This window comes from Ictalurus furcatus, chromosome 18 (genome assembly GCF_023375685.1).
Source record: "Ictalurus furcatus strain D&B chromosome 18, Billie_1.0, whole genome shotgun sequence".
NCBI lineage: Eukaryota > Metazoa > Chordata > Actinopteri > Siluriformes > Ictaluridae > Ictalurus > Ictalurus furcatus.
In genome coordinates this window covers 5434900-5451565 of record NC_071272.1, presented here as the reverse complement: position 1 = coordinate 5451565, position 16666 = coordinate 5434900, and the positions used below count along the sequence as shown (strand labels likewise).

Below are 16666 nucleotides of genomic sequence, written 5' to 3'. Positions count from 1 at the left end.
GCATTTGAATGTTCCAAAGTGCAACGAGTTCTGCAGAATTGATCGACTAGGTTGGGAGGGGACCTAGCACATGGTCTTTTTTATTTATTTATTTATTTATTTATTTATATTTTAAACTGCTCAGATCCGAGCATTGATCCTTGGGGAACACCACCAACAAAATGTTTGCGATGCCAGATCATTTTTATGCAGGAAATGCCGTTTTAAACATTCAGTACATGATGACATGGATAAGATTTAACTAACGGTGCGTTCGACTAAAGGTCGAAGGCACTCTCAATCTCTGACCTTTGATTAAGGAAAAACCAAAGAAAGCGCGTGCTCCTTCCACTTGGAGGTACTACTCGACCCCGAGTTCAGCAAGTGACGTCAAATCAACATGGCTGCCCTAAAGAACATAGACATATTCGTTTGTTATACGGTATATAGCTTGTTGACAGATTTAGAGGTGTCCGTGCCCCCCCCCACCCCACCCCAATTTGGCGTCAAAAAAGGCGCAATTCCGAGGTCCGACTTTCTTAGTTCTTGTTCTCTGGGCATTTTCATTTTCATTCCTTTTAAACACAAAAAAAGTCAGAATTTGTTCACGAATGTAGATTATAATCCAGGAAACATATAACATGTTATTGAGCCCTTACCCTTTTGGTACCTGACCCGACGTTCACGCTAGCGAGTCACAGGTTTCGCTCGTACTTTGTCTCTTGTGGTCATGTAGTGACCACTGCTGTTGTTGATTTTGGGCGTGCACTGTCCAGCGATTATTTGTTTTTGATAAGAAACGGTAGTAGCTATATATACCTTAAACATGAATTCGAATAATGCATTAATCAGTGTGAAAACTGGTTGTTTGATTTACGTTATGCTAGCTTCGTTGGCAGATTAGCAACTGTACTAGTTACATACGCTGACCGGAGGCACCATCTATGTTCTCTTCGACTTCTTCACATTGAGTACGTTTACATGGACAACAATAATCCGATATGAACCCGATTAAGACAATACTCTGATTAAGAAACTAGCATGTAAACAGATTATTGATGACCTTAATCCGACTAAAGTCATACTCGAAGTAAACACAAATGGAATTAAGACGTGTGGAGTATTCCTGTTTTAGTCGCATTACCGATATGCGTTACAGACATGTACACACCTTAATCACACTATTAACGTCGTGTGGGAGTTTTCACCGCATTTTGCGACAGGAGACGTTCACACATGGCAGTGCGCAACCGTTTAACGACAAACGAGAGCACGGCTTCGTCCCAAACCGCGTAGTTACCTACTATATAATAGGAGAAATACATGTACCTCTGTATACTATATAGACGGTAAGTACGCGGTTTCGGACGCAGCTCACGGCTTCAAGCCGTCGTCTATTTGCACGTACAGCATGACAAATAATTAACTGCACCTGAAGCTTTCATAAAATTAAAAATGAAACACCAAAAACTGTATACGATACCATAACAAAGACGGACTGTATGTTGATGCGTGAAATTCTGGAGGGAACGTCGGATGGCGTGGCGTGGGGACGTAATGACGTGTGCTGTTAATCGCTCTATGTTCTATAACATGTAAAACCTGAATGTGAAAGGAATATTCTAAAAGCGACTCATGTAAACACCTTAATCACAAGATTGTCTTATTCAGAATAAGGTCAATGATTAGATTATTGCTGTCCATGTAAATATAGTCACTCACTCGCTCATGCATTTACAGACTTATTTACACTTTAGGGTAGCCAAACGAGGTGTTTTTGGACAGTAGGAGGAAACCCACAGGAACACGGTGAGAACAGGTGAGACTCCACATAGACAGTAGGATCGAATTGGGACTCGTGGAGCCGTGAAGCGTCAACACTACCCATTGTGCCTCCTTGACGTTCTTTGCTACTTCCTTCCAAATGTTTATTTTTCTTCATAATATATGAATGTGTATATAGATATTGCATGATTAAGTAAACAAAACCACGGTTGTAAGTTCTTCTTTTTTTTTTTTCTTTTCTTTTTTTTTTTTTGCATCAACCACACGCGCCATAGGACTGGCCCAAGGAATCATTCATTCAAGCCAATCGTTTGGATTGCTCAGTTTCCGGGGTCATACCTAATTTGAATCGAATCGAGAAAACCTCTGTTTAAACGTTGCTTTGTTGTTTGCCAGCTTCACCTGGTGAAACCTGCCACGCACATGCGTAGAAAACGAACAGTCGTTTATGGTTTCGTCGCTCGCTAGTGTGAAAGTAGGGTTAAAAAAAAGGGATGCACCAACCTGACCAATTTGTGTCTCGATATTGAGGCCTGAAATGGTTGGAATTGATGGAATGTTCAATTCAGCATCAAATTCTTTACCCTATACGTTATGGCGAGATTTGGTTTAACTTTGTGCATGGACAGTACGGACAGTACGTATAGTACGGCATCTGAGATTTCTCTTGAGAGAACGATACGGGGGTGTGTGTGTGTGTTTGGAATGGGATTGGATGGGGTGGGGCCCCAGTGGAAGGCGGATGCTCAGGGGAAGCTTGGCTTTGTCAACATAAAATCAAAAAAACCTCAGCTTCTGTTTGTGGAATGTGATGTCCTGCCAGGGATCTTTGTGAAACAATGTAGAAAGGGGAATACTTCCAGTTTCCCATATTTTTTCCATGGAACAATAACAACGCGAGTTTGTAGTCATGTGCATGTGTACGAGCTGTGTTAGTTGGTTTTCTTAGTTTGTTTTGCCTTCTGGTGTTTGTGACTGGAAATTCAGAGCAGTTTGTTTTGTTTTTTCTTTGTAAGCTTCGAAAAAATTCACATTGGGCCTTTATTAAATGTGAAGTAGCATGTTTTAATAAGGCTAGAGTTGGAGTCTGGTTAAAGGGTATGCATGCAGTGAAATATGAATCGCGAATAGCCACATATGATCTCTGTAGATTACGATAGCTTGTTTTAGAAGATATCGTCCAAAACCGAAAGCACAAATATGTCATTCAGGTCTCTGTCCATTGATGTACAAACTGAGCTGCCATTTTGTTTGAGGAACATCTATTTCGTTGGGTCGTTTTGGCATCATCACCATATTGGTCACCTTTGTAGCTTTACAGTTGTAATAAAGCTGTAAAGCTACAAGGTATACGTGTTATACAAGGTATAAACAGTCGATTTGGTCACGTTCTCTTGAAACTTGAAGTTAATAAGAGAAAAAAGTGGCTGGGTGCCAAGAACCCACCAAATACAGCATCCTCTCTCCTAAAGGCTTTGCTGTGTTCGAGAACTTTGAGAAAACACTGGCACTGGAAACTCCTTCCACAAATGCAAACTCTTCATACATGTCCTTCAACGATCCTACGTTTTTCTTTTCTTTGTTGGATAATCCGTTTATTATGAGACCTTATGTTTTTGTGTAACGTCCGCCATACAAGTCCCTGGTCTAAGCCGCTACTATAGAAAGCGTAACACGTTAAAATGAATCCCCCCCACCCAAAATAAAAACCCTACGAGACAGTCAGTACTAATGTCCGAGCCGACCGTTATAGAAGATGAAAACGTGTTCATGGTTTAAGCAAGCAGCAGAAGCCCGTAATCCAGCCCCACCCGTGTCCTCCCTGTTCTCCTGTGACGGTCTGGGAGGAAGGACACAACTGGAAACCCGAATCAGTGGTGTGATTTATGACTCCAAAAGGTCACTGTGTGCTTTGATACTCAGTCGTGACTTTTGTACGACCTCTATTAAATCACAGCGCGGTGATTACACGGCCGGTTCGTGTAGGAAGTTCAGCGATGCCGGAGTCTGACTAGTTCTCCATGCCTCATCCGCTCACTCTAATCAACACACGTATCGGCTGATGACGTCTCGTTGTGCGATTATATTTATTTATTTCTATACAACATATGTCAGATTGGGGCCTCAGGATTACTGTAGTAATTCGCTGGACTGTTTCGACAGTGCGTATGTTGTTATAAGCTGAAATGCCTACCGAACGGGGAAGAAAATCCGACATGTGATTCCTGTAAAAGAAGAATGCGTGTATTAACGGACTGTCCTGCTCTTAACGTTACTAGACCACGCTTTTACTCAGAAAATACGTCTGTCAAAACGTCTCGCCAGGAAAGCTCCCATGAATTCTTCTTCAATATTAAATCGAAGGACCTCATGTAGCTGCTGTTGTTGACACGGTCGAAGCGTTGTAAGATTTCATTGCTGTAATTAGCGTAGAGAAATATGGAACGTCCTGTTTCACCTACATTTGAGCTTGCTATGGAAATAGTCACTGATGCTGACACGGCATTAAAAGAATGATTAATAAATAAACAAGCTAAAATGCATTAGCTGAGGTGTCGTAAGCTGGCTTTTGAGAGCTCCATTAATGCAGCAGTTCCTCGAAGGTCATGTGAAGGTAGACGACCGTTAGCTGGCATTACCGTAACACGGAAAATACAAGACCCTTCTGTTTGTAAAGTCCTGAAGTGTTTTATTCCTCTTATACCACAGCCGCTTGTTAATGAATCCATCCATCCATTCATCCATCCATCCATTCATCCGTCCATCCATCCATCAATTCATCCGTCCATCCATTCATGCATCACTACACAGGGTCACGGGGGGAGCCTATCATGCAATCCCCTATGCATGGAGACTTTTAGGACACCCTGTATTATATATATTATTATTATTATTATTATTATTATTATTATTATTATATATTATTTCTTATATTCTATGAAGAAAGGATTCATTTCATTCCTTATTTCAGGCGTCTTTGCTTTACAAAACGTGCGCTTTTGCGCCGTACTGTACCGGACCTAGAGATTTGCGAGTGTAGCAAAGGCTTTAGCTCAGGAAACAATACAACACTATGAACTCCTACAGAACCAGACCACACCAACAGACGATGCTGAAGTACCACTGTGCAAAATGAAACTGTCCAGCTCGTACGGTACGTGTTGCTGGAAGATGACGAACGGGCGCTGAAGTCAGTGTCAGGAGTCAGTGTCCCCCCAGCTCGCAACGAGAGCGGAAATACCGAAGCTCTGTAACGAAGCTGTCAATCACACAGAGAGGTTGCTTCTTCTCTTCACTATAACGAGCGCGAAGGTCTTCAACCCATCGTCTTATTTGTCCAGGATATGCCGAGGATTCTCTCGCGTTGTTTGAACCTGTGTTTTTTTTTTTTTTCCCTCTTTCTTTTCAGAATAGTATTTGAAAGGCAAAGCCGCAGCTTAGCGCTGTACACTTTGTCGGGTGTTTCTCATCGTGCTGAGAAACGATCCGAAGATGTTTACTCGAAAATCACATAGGATGGGCACTATATAACGCGAATTAAAAACTACAACCGTTACTCTCTAGATGCTAAGTATGTCAGTACGAACAGGAATTTCACAGCGTTTTTTTTTTTTTTTTCCGGAATGAACTTGAATCGGCTAAATTGCAACGGCATGAAATTTTTGCAGTGTTTCGCAGCGATGTTTGTTGGTAAATGAGACCCGTTAGCTGTACTCGTGTGCGACGGGCGTTAATCGAAGAGAGTTTGACTGGACGCGTGTCGCGATGACGTCACATGACGCGTCTCAGCCCAAATCTGTGAAAAAAAACTTTAGTTTCCTTGAATTTGCGTTAGTCTCTGGGATCTCAAAATCCTGGAAAGATCGCTATGTGTACGCTTGCGCAAGATGCGTATCCCGTGCTTGATTCTGATATGTAGTATGTTTTTTTTTAAAATAACCAAACTAATTGACTGGGGGGGAAACGAGAAGAAAAAAAAAAAGATAAATAAATAAATATAAATAAATGGAATTTGTTTTTTTTCCGTAAGGTCTACACTTCTATTTTACATGACATTTATGTACGGCTCCCATAGCTGATCAAAGTCTTCCCGCTTGCCTTTAGCAATATAAGTTTAAGCCTTTCCAGTCCGATACAGTTCGAGATCTACTTTATCCACATGTTCATGGACGGAGCATCCATACTCTTCCAGCACAACGCAGTAACTCTTCCGGCTTGAAGGAGACCAAAGTCTACAAGTTTAACCTGTCTTAAAGTTTGTATAAAGTCCATTGGCTATATTCCAAGAAACCAAACTAACCGATTAATCAATAGCTGAAGCCCAAATGGAAAATTCTGGAAAATGTTCCCAAATATTTTTAGGTCTCAGACATTGTGAGTCCTGACTAAATGGTTTTTGTTTTACCTGTATCTACCCTGTATCTACTGGTACAGGGAGACGTGATGAAATTCTGGAGTGAGGTGACCGTATGTCTGCTATAGATATGGTATGTAGAAATTAGGGTGGGAAAAACAAAAAAGCTGGAGTATCCCTTTAAGATAAGATGCTGTTGATGAAGCTGCTGGGTTTTTTGTTTGTTTGTTTTAAAAACAAACTTTGCTTTGTATGCTAGAGAATGGTGTGTCGGGTTGTGCACGGTACAAGCTGGTACCAGTGCTGTGCAGTAGCACACGGAGCTCCTGATGGATCTCCAGCTCAAACGGATTTGTCTGAACACGACAGATCTGGAGGTTCTGTTGGAATCTACGTACGTTGTTGATGTTTTCCTTCATATCACTGGTGAATGCCTGTGGCATGATTCATAGAGCAGCTGTGTGTGTGTGTGTGTGTGTGTGTGTGTGTGTGTGTGTATTTGATACCTGTGTTTAGAGACTCCATCTAGCTCTGGGAACACATCTTTTCTTTCTTCTGCTCCCCTGTCTCTGCAGGGCTTCTGGGAACACACACACACACCCTTCTCCTTCCTGTTTCGCTACAGCTAATTTGCCGCGTTTAGCTCGACCTCTTTTTGCGCTCCACTAGACCCACAGGGCACACGCAGGAAGCCTGCTTGTTTAGCATAACGCTGTCGTTCTGTAATTCTTATTTTTTACAGCCTTTCTATGTTTCGTGAGACGGATGTGTTCATAACGCTCGTAATCTTCTCAGCGGTTGGAAATAGGTTTTATTTTACAACTCGCCCGTTCTGATTTATCTGCCTTATCAAGCCGCTTCCCTGCCGAATCGTCTCTGCTTGTCGTCTCCCCCTCGGGCGCCGTTCCTCCATATTCTACCAGCGTTCCTCTGGTGCGCTAAATAATGCAGGGGGGGTTTTTATACTCGATTTTATATCCGATTTGCCAGAATGACAAAATCTTCAAGTAACTGTTGTAGGCACGGATGACTCTTTTTTTTTTTTCAGTTTCGTACGGCCGAAAACACAAATCGTGAGATGGTGAGCGATGTGTTTGTGTTCGAGTGATAAATGCAAGAAAAGGTCAGAAGCTAAGAAGGAAAAAAAAAAAAAACCCCATAGATTATAGAAATCATGTCTAGTATAGTTTAAAAAAACCCCCCAAAAAACCCCCCAAAAAACCATACATTAAGAAATCTCAGACCCCTTGGCTATGACCCACGTATGGCACTTTGAGAACGATGGATAAACAAGTATAAACAAGGCCCAAAGTCCTCTGACAGGATGTAGTACATCCGTCTCTGACGCTGTTTGTGTATTGAGATAATGGGATTACACTGATTCCCCTGGGATTTTGTTTTTTTTTCTCGTGAAATGAAACTTGTGTGAAATTACATCCTTGGCAGTGCTTCCTTTACGATAAAAGTGCTCTCAAGTCACGTCGTGTATACTGTTCAAGACTACGGATCGTACATGCATACCGGTTCCTGGTTCCAGTTGAGCTCATGTTTCTGTTTTGGATCTCCAGGAAGTAATAAATCATCATTTCTACACAACGCAGAATGTGTCTTGTGTTGTGTTGCGTCCATGTTCCTTATGAAAAGAGCAACGTATCGCAGTATTATACTTCCTTAATAGTGATTGCTGTGATTAAGGTGTTGAGACGTTAAGGATTCCGAATGTTTAGCCGGTTCGGCCCTTCGGAAAGCGCTAGTAAAGATCTCCCCGTCTTTTAACATCGCGCATTTTGAACACACGCCTTTTAAAGAATCCCGACATGTTCGGACCGAATCCCTCGAGTAGCTCTTTGTCGTTACCGGAGTGCCGGGCCGGACGCGGAATTGTGTGATCTAATCTAGTTGGTTGGTCTGCTCCTGACCTTTGACCTGTGGCAGCTGGGTGTAAATGATTTCATTTACAGCGCTCGTTAGCACAACTTCGTGTTGTGTCACGACCGGGGAAACTTAATACGATTTAGGAGAGGAGGAAATTGGTGGTTACTCAGCGATTTGAATAGAGACCCTTTGTGTGTCGGGAGCAATGGAGAGAGAGAGAGAGAGAGAGAGAGAGAGAGAGAGAGAGAGAGAGAGAGAGAGAGCGAGCGCGAGCGAGCGAGAGAGAGCTAAGAGTGATTGGAGAACGGGGTTCGGATGCTGCTGTTGCTCGAGCTTTGCTGTGCAGCGGTGGATAAATCGGTAGCGAGGACACCCGGGACAACCCGGCGTATCCGTTACCCTGCGGAGACGTAGCTCCAGGAGGTTGTAGAAATCGGTCAGTTTCTTAAAAAAAAAAAATCGAACCTGCACTACACTACTGTATTGCTGGAGGTTTGAGAGAAAACAGATATATATTACCGAATACCTAACGTGTATCATACGCTATCCAGATTCATATAACATCTTCACATGCACCGAGAGAACCCCACAATGTTAACCTAAGACTTTCCGTCTTTTTGTGGAGGGTGCAAACACAACGTTTCATCACCATCAGGAAAGCTACATAATGTCACCGCTCCCAGGGATTCAAGCACTCGCTTCTTTTCTGTAATTTGTATGAATGCACATCATTATCATGTCAGACTCTAAAGCTAAAATACATTAGTAGTCGTTTAGTTTTTTGTTTTTTTTTTGTTTTTGGACGAGCTTGACATAGGACTGGACAGCACATTGGAGCTTTCACTTGCCCAGAGGGCTGGCTAATATATTTATGACTTGTCTCCTGCTGTGAGACGTCTTTGTGCTTGTGTGGGTCAGTCGGAATGCTGAGCTAAAGGAAGCAATCGCTCATTCCTTCATTTTTGCTGTAGAAGGAGACTAGAACGAGGCATATGATGTGATGCATCGTCATGGCAACGATTTAAAAAAAAAAATCAAACACCTAAGAACTTCCTTATAGTTTCCCATCAGAAATCAATAAATTTTATCTTATCTTATAGATAGGATTTGACTCTTGATACCGCTCTTGATATCATTCTGTACACTTCGGTATCTCACTGTTAAAACGATATCTTTTCTGCTCACCTCAGTTCCGCCCTTGACCCTTCGGGAACAATTTACCGTTCAAAGCACTCTACACCGCTTCACGTTCGGCACAGCAGGTTTAAAACCGTCCGTTTCACGGTCGGTCGGTTCCGTCATGTGTTTGTGTGGTCGAAGCATTTCGGATTCTCTACGTATAACGGTAATAGTTGCTCGTGATCGATCGAGCTCTGGAAACGACCGAGTCGAGCAGCTGTCGTTCTGTCCCCCGTCTCGTTCCTTTACTCGCGGAAGCAGAAACCCCCTCAGGTGCACAATATTACCATATTTTTTATTAGTCCCGCTCACGAGCATTATGAACTTGTTTTACGATAACATGCTTTCCCAGCAGGACTTTTCAGACTTTCACTTCTGTCTTAAGTGACATTCTATTGGGAAAATGGAGGACGAGCCCATTTGCGGAGCCGGTGCTCGTAAAAACGAAGCTCCATCTCCATCTGCATCAGGAGTTTGGTTATAGGATATTAACACACAGATGAGCCAGGGAATAAGACATGGCTTTTATTTATTTATTTCGCACGGAGAAATCCGCAACAAACAGATGGCCTGGACATGTTCGTTCCAGCTTCAGGGCTTTCTGCTGTAAGTTGTATACAGCGTAGTGTACAGTGTTTGGCTTGCACTAGTGCATATATGTGTGCGCACTCTAGTCGTGGAGAAACGGTCGAAACGGGGGCGACGATAAGATCAAGAGAAGAAAACAGTTCTCCCAGCGGTTCCAAACCACTGCAAGCTTCTCGCCCTGCTCAAGATAAGCTCCTTAATATTTGCCACACGCGAACAAACGCGATACGATTGTCATCCCGTGGCACGCTTTTGTTTTTTACGGTACGCGATCAGCCACATTGCAGAATTTCCGAGCAACGCCAGCCAATATCCCGTTACCCAGAAGTATTGATCAAATCTCCTAATTGGCTGGGGAAAGGAAGGGGACGCAGGTAGGGTTGCAACATTCGAGACGGTCGCGCAAAACCCCCGCTGCTTATTGATTCTGCGCGTGGAGGATGTGCCTGTTAATCATGCATGCTAAATGGAATAGCATGTAACCGACAGGAGTGAAAGGGAGGGGTGGTTTCCTCCCTGTTCCTGCTGCTTCCTTGTGTACACTCCCCGGATTTGTGGCTAATTTCAAACTGGCCTTAAAATAGCCACGGAGACTTTTGATTTATTTATTTAAATGACCTCAGTTTTGAGTTCAACAGATATTTAAAGAGCGGCCACAAGTTGTATAAATCGGTTCATGCCATTGGTTTCCATGGATACCTAAAATGTTTAGCGGCTGCTGTCATGCACAAGTGGACATGCCCAGTCCAGACCTCAACGTAATAGACGTTTTGACTTAAATACTTAAGATACTTAAATTCAGACGTCTGAGACATGACTACCGGCGTAAACATTCAGCATTAAAATCAACGAAATGTAACTTTGTATTATTATTACCATGACGCGCTTCTGTCTTGGTAGGGAGAATATGTCATAACTGGAGATCCAGTGTGCTTTATTTCATTCCCCACCTACACTTTCTGTTCTCTTGCATCTGTATGTAAATAAATATTTGGTTTGCGTTGCATGCAGGCATGTGTGGAAAGTTTCCTGTTTAGAGGAAACCCCTGAACAAAGGCGGTGATAAGTCGTGCTCATCAGACTGATGTTCCATATGGAAATCCAGTGTGATTTCCATCTCGCAGCTCAGTCCGCGTGTGTCATCTTTGTGACAGTAGGCAAATGTGTAGAGGGAACCGGATCTAAGAGATGCAAACCAGCGACTACAGTGAGACATATACAACCCCAATTCCAAAAAAGTTGGGACAGTATGGAAAATGCGAAAAAACCAAAAAGAGTCATTTGAAAGTTCAGTTCACCCTGTACGATATTGAAAACACAGTTATTAACACGTTATTTGATGTTTTACTTTGTGAAACGAATTTATTTTTGAAAATACACACTCATTTCAAATCTGATGATTGCGACACACTCCAAAATAGTTGGGACAGTCGAGTGTTTACTACTGTGTACCGTCAGCTTTTCTTCTAATAACACTTATTGAGCGTTTGGGTGCTGAGTGAAGACACCTGTTGGTTAAGTTTAGCAAGCAGAATTTTCCCCCGTTCATCCATTATGTGTTTCTCCTATACAGCTGCACAACTGTACGGCGCCTTCGTTGCCATATTTTGCGCTTCATAATGCACCACACGTTCTCAATCTGAGACAGGTTAGGACTGCAGGCAGGCCATGCTAGCACTCACACTCTCTGCTCACGCAGCCATGGGCTTGTAATCCGGGCAGAATGTGGTTTGGCGTTGTCCTGCTCTGGATGGCAGCGCATGTTGCTCCAAAATGTGCACATATCTTTCTGCATGAATGCTGCCCTCACAGATGTGCAGGTTACCCATGCCATGGGCATTGACACACACCCATACCATGACAGACGCTGGCTTTTGGACCTGATGCTGATAACAGCTTGGATGGTGGTTTTCCTCTTAGGCCCGGAGAACACAACTGCTGTTTTGTCCAAAAACTATTTAAAATGTTTGTCCGTCTCAGATGAGGCCGAGCCCAGAGAAGTCGGTGGTACTTCTGGACAGTGTTGATGTATGGCTTCTGCATTGCATAGTCAAGCCTTAACTTGCATCTGTGGATGCAGCGGCGAATGGTGTTGATCGTCCAAAGATTTACCAAAGTATTCCCCAGCCCATGTCAGGATCTCCATTACAGACTCGTGACGGTTTTTAAGACTGTGACGTCTGAGGGATCGGAGTTCACGCGCATTCAGAAGTGGTTTTCGGCCTCGCCCTTTACACACAGGGATTTGACCGGATTCCTTGAATCTTTTAATTACATTGTGCACTGTAGATGCTCTGACCAAGTCGTCTAGCCATCACAATTTGGTCCTTGTCAAAGTCCCTCAGATCCTTACGCTTTCCCATTTTTCCTGCTTCCAACACATCAACTTTGAGAACCGACTGTTCACGTGCTACCCAATATGTCCCACCCCTTGACGGGTGTCATTGTAACGAGGTAATCAATGTTTTTCACGTCACCTCTCCGTGGTTTTAATGTTACGGCGGATCGGTGTATGTACCGTGTATCATAGAAATGTCTACAGGTGTCATGATTTGATATGTTCTTCATATGGAAGGTTTAATTCCTATTTTGTCCAGTGTTGTTTTCTCATCATATGAACTTGTACTAGGATTAATAGATCTCTCTGAATTAAAAGGGCATATTGACCGGGACTAGATAATCACCACTCTCCACTGAAACATGATGAATAATCGCATCATCTAATCATGCGCTATGAAAACTCTTGCCCTGATTTCATTAGTAATTGGATTCCGCATAGACAAACACTGAAATGAATTTGTCCGGCTCACCTAGCAGACACGTGCGTGTGCAGCTTTGTTTCTTCCAGACAGTAAATATTATAGATGCTTCAGAACATCACTGCTAGGGATGGCATTTCCTGTGGTCATTTTGTTTTTTTTTGTTTTTTTGTACAATATTGTGATAATATTATGAAAGCGTAGGCCATTATTGCGATATTAGATTTTAACACTTCGAATGTAAACAAAAACGTCTTACAGAATCTGCTTTCGGAATTCACTTTTGTTCGGTTAATGGGGTATTGTGTCCCATCTTGATGGATGGTGTCTGCGAAACCAATTTCCTGTGTGTGAGGAAGAGCCGACGTAACAGCAGGTAGGATTACAGAGCGGCGTTTCTTATTAAAGTACGACAAAGTTCGGGAAACATGGCATCATGAGCCTGGGGTGTGAAGAAAGCGATGGCGCATGACGGGATTAGAGCAGGGAAAGAAAAAAAAAAGACAGTCGAAAATACAGCAAGCAGCACCTCTGGTGAGGAAAAATGAGGAATAAATGGAGGAGACGGTAAGTGCGTGATTGCAGGGAGGCTTTTAGGAGCTGTCTAGTGTAATGGTGCGTTCTCTTGCGTCGCTTGATCTACAAGGCTTCAGCTGACCCTTCCTATCATTTCCATCTACTTTCTATTTGTGAAAAAAATGTCCCCTAAATAGGCTAGGCTTAATTGGTGGAGGATTTCCTCTGGCCTCTAGCCTTCCGGCTTTTCTCTGCACCGACTCGGTTGTGTAAACCTTCCCCCAAAACCACAGCCTTCCAACTTAAAACGACTGGACGACGAACAGAGAGCACGGAAACACACCCAGGCGACATGCAAGGAGGCGTCAAGCTGAAGAATGTGCTGAGAAACCGAATGCCACAGGGTCACGTCCGTGGGAGTGTGTCTGTCTGCATCTAGCGCTCATGTTTAGTTCAGGCTTTGACATGATCCTGCTTTCTACTTAAGAGCAGGTTTCTTTGTTCACAGCTCACGCCTTGATCTTCAGAAAATCTCCAGTTTTTGCAGTACACGAACTGTTTCGAACGGGCAACAGTTGTAAACTACTATGGAATCATGGAGGTATTATTATAGCGGGATTCTTAGGTGTTCCTTCTGTATCGTAGAAAATATTACAATAGTGTATGGTAAGACATGAATAGTATCAAAATTCCCTTGCATGCCCCTTTCTGAATGTGATAAATATCCTCTATTAACATGCTCACACAAAGTCTTGCGTATCTTCTCCGAGGTGGGCAAATCAGATTTAAAGAAAAAAAAAAAAAATTGTCCGTAGTTAACTGATGGACAAGTAGGATTAACAACCAGATAATGAAAATAAACCCTACGTTTTACTGACTATTGCAAAACAAAGGTTTTTATTTGCCATGTTGACGTTTAAACGTAATGGGTTTGTACAGTCGTGTGACACATCTGGTGTGTGTGACATACACATATGTGTATATATTTCTATATATATGTATACGTGTGTGTGTGTGTGTGTATATGTATATATAATATAATATCGGAGTGATTATTGAAATCTATCCGATTCTATCAGTCCAAGCGCAGACATAAGGTTTGAGTGTTTTGAGAAAAAAAGTTGTAACATTTCGAGAGTAAAGTCATAATATTATGAAAAAAATTGCATAAAGTCGTGATATGACAATGTGGTACATATCAGAGCAATATTCCTGTGTTAAAATAAGGAGCGGGGAGGGTTTGGTGAAGTTTGGTTTCACTTCGTAACGACTGTGTAAGACATTGCGTTTGTTTAGATGCAAGTACCACACGAACTTTAGGAAATTGTCTCTTTGTTGCAGGAGAAATCTCAGGCAGTGTTCGGCTTGCAGTAACGCTGGTGCTCTCAGTACAGCAATCGAGCGCACAGTGTGTTCTGGCATATGGACTTGCCATTAGGCTTTAAGTTTATAGTACGAGGCCATATGCCATAATGCACTGGGGACTCGACGCTGAAAGTGCGGGAGTTTCACTCCTTCGGGATTGATCGTTTTTACTCGATATTCTCTACTAAACATGTTCACTAAATGGCACGCTGATGTATCCATCGAAAGCCTTGAAAGTTCTCCTTCAACAAGAGAGACAACAACTTCTTTTTCTTTTTTTTTTTCTTTTTTCTTTTATTTTTTAATCAAACTTTGCTCTACTATGTACCATTAGTACATCATAGAATTATGACTCCATTCTCGAAATACCGTGACGTTTTTACTTGTAAAATTTTTGACATTTTTCTTAAAATATTCCAACTTTATTCACTACAGAAAATAACATCTTAGCAAGTAGAAACGTCTTGAATATAATCGAATGCATCTAGTGTTTCCGATGAACCGGATGTAAGATTATTAAACCTATTTCTAGCCATTTTACCAGAAATTTGGAGCTTAAGAATACTCAGGTTAATAGACAAGTTTAATAATCTTTGTATTTGTGGAATTATACTTTTATTATAATCTTGCTATAATAGATAATACTGGATAAATGTGACTATGTTCAAGATATTTTTGCTTTGTCATTTTTGAAGTGTTCTCAAAATATTCTGAATTTTTCTTGAATATAGTATTATGAAATATGGCATCTTTAAATGTATTTATTTATTTATTTATTTGAAAGCGTTGGCCATAAAACGCTATCGTATACAGTAAATCTCCTGCTAGCTACACGAAGACACCTTAGGCAGACTAATACAGTTAATAATCTCTCTCTCTCTCTCTCTCTCTCTCTCTATATATATATATATATATATATATATATATATATATATATATATATATATATATATATATATATATATATATATATATAATGTATGTGTATATATATATATAAATTCAATTCATTCATATACTCATTTCCCTTAGTCTGTATTATTGCACTTAACTAGGTAACCACGTAGGTAAATACACGGCTACAGCCGTTTAGCTAGTAACTCGGGTTTCTGTGTGCGAATAACACGGCACCGGGGCTTTTATTTTCCCGGCGAGCTAGCTAATAAATTTCTGATTTGTCCGCCCCTGCTTCTGAGATGCTTTAGGATCATCTCAGTTGTAATATCCTCTCCCTCGTTCGTCTTCACATATCTCTTCCAGATGTCATCCACCGACCTTTTTTTCATTTCATGAGGGGTCATGAGGAAAATTGTTGCTTTTTGGTTCCTTCGTGTCTATTAGTAAGGCTTTTTGCTTTACGCTTTGGATATCGTTGTCTCGATTTGCCTCCGTTTCATTTTTAACCAGATGAATGAAATAAAATAAATGCCCCCCCCCTCTTTTAAAAGCAGTAGGGGATGCAAATTTTTTGCTCTACAGGTCAGATTTATTCTGCATTTTTATTATCAAGTAATAATCGTAATGATCTACAGGCAGGCACATCTGATTGCAGGTGCATCAGGAGAAGTTTTATGTCCTGTGTTTCTGCCTTTTTTTTCTTTCTCCAGTATATTTTTCTTAACCTCCTGTAAATGTTTGATCTCCCTTCCCTCGCTGTGGACGTTTCACTAAAGCTTCCATGTTGGAGATCTATATTTCAGCAAAGCCAGCGCAATAACGTGACGTCTTCTTTGAGGACTCGGTATTTGAAGCTTTGTTTTGGACCCTAATTGCTCATATGGGATTGAGCAAATTTAGAGTTAGTGCCCTCCACCGAGCGAGAGCAAAAGCATTTTATTTCCCTTTTTTTTTTTTTTTTTTTTCCACGGGTCTTCGGATAGCACCCAGCGGAGCGTGCGCCTGACGCATTTCTCCAGCGCCGTGTAACTCTTGGCAGCGTCCACCAATCTTGTTCCCCATAAAGCTTTTCTGCGCCGAAGCCCTCGGCGGTTTCCGTTCAGCTCTCTCCGGTGTGTACGTGTAAAAAGCGCTGCTATATTTGAATTATTGAAAGCGTTCATGTTCTTGTTGTCGGAGCAAAACGAACAGCGCACGAAAGTTTGAAAGTCAGAGGACGAAAGGCTACAAGGAAGAGCACGAGTTCATTCTGCTATCTTGAGTGTTCCCGGAGTGTTGAGACAGCCTGCCCTTAAACCTTTTACAACTACATTTATAGGCACCTGTAAGCAAACATCTCAGCCAGGGCAATAACCTGATCAAGAACATT

At 41.9% G+C, this 16666-nt stretch overlaps 1 protein-coding gene across 4 annotated transcripts in view; it reads left to right on the top strand.

The window, feature by feature from the left end:
• Window positions 1-16666, top strand: part of vav2 (vav 2 guanine nucleotide exchange factor) — a 188870-nt gene that overhangs the window by 1445 nt on the left and 170759 nt on the right. The gene's annotated exons all lie outside the window — the stretch shown is intronic.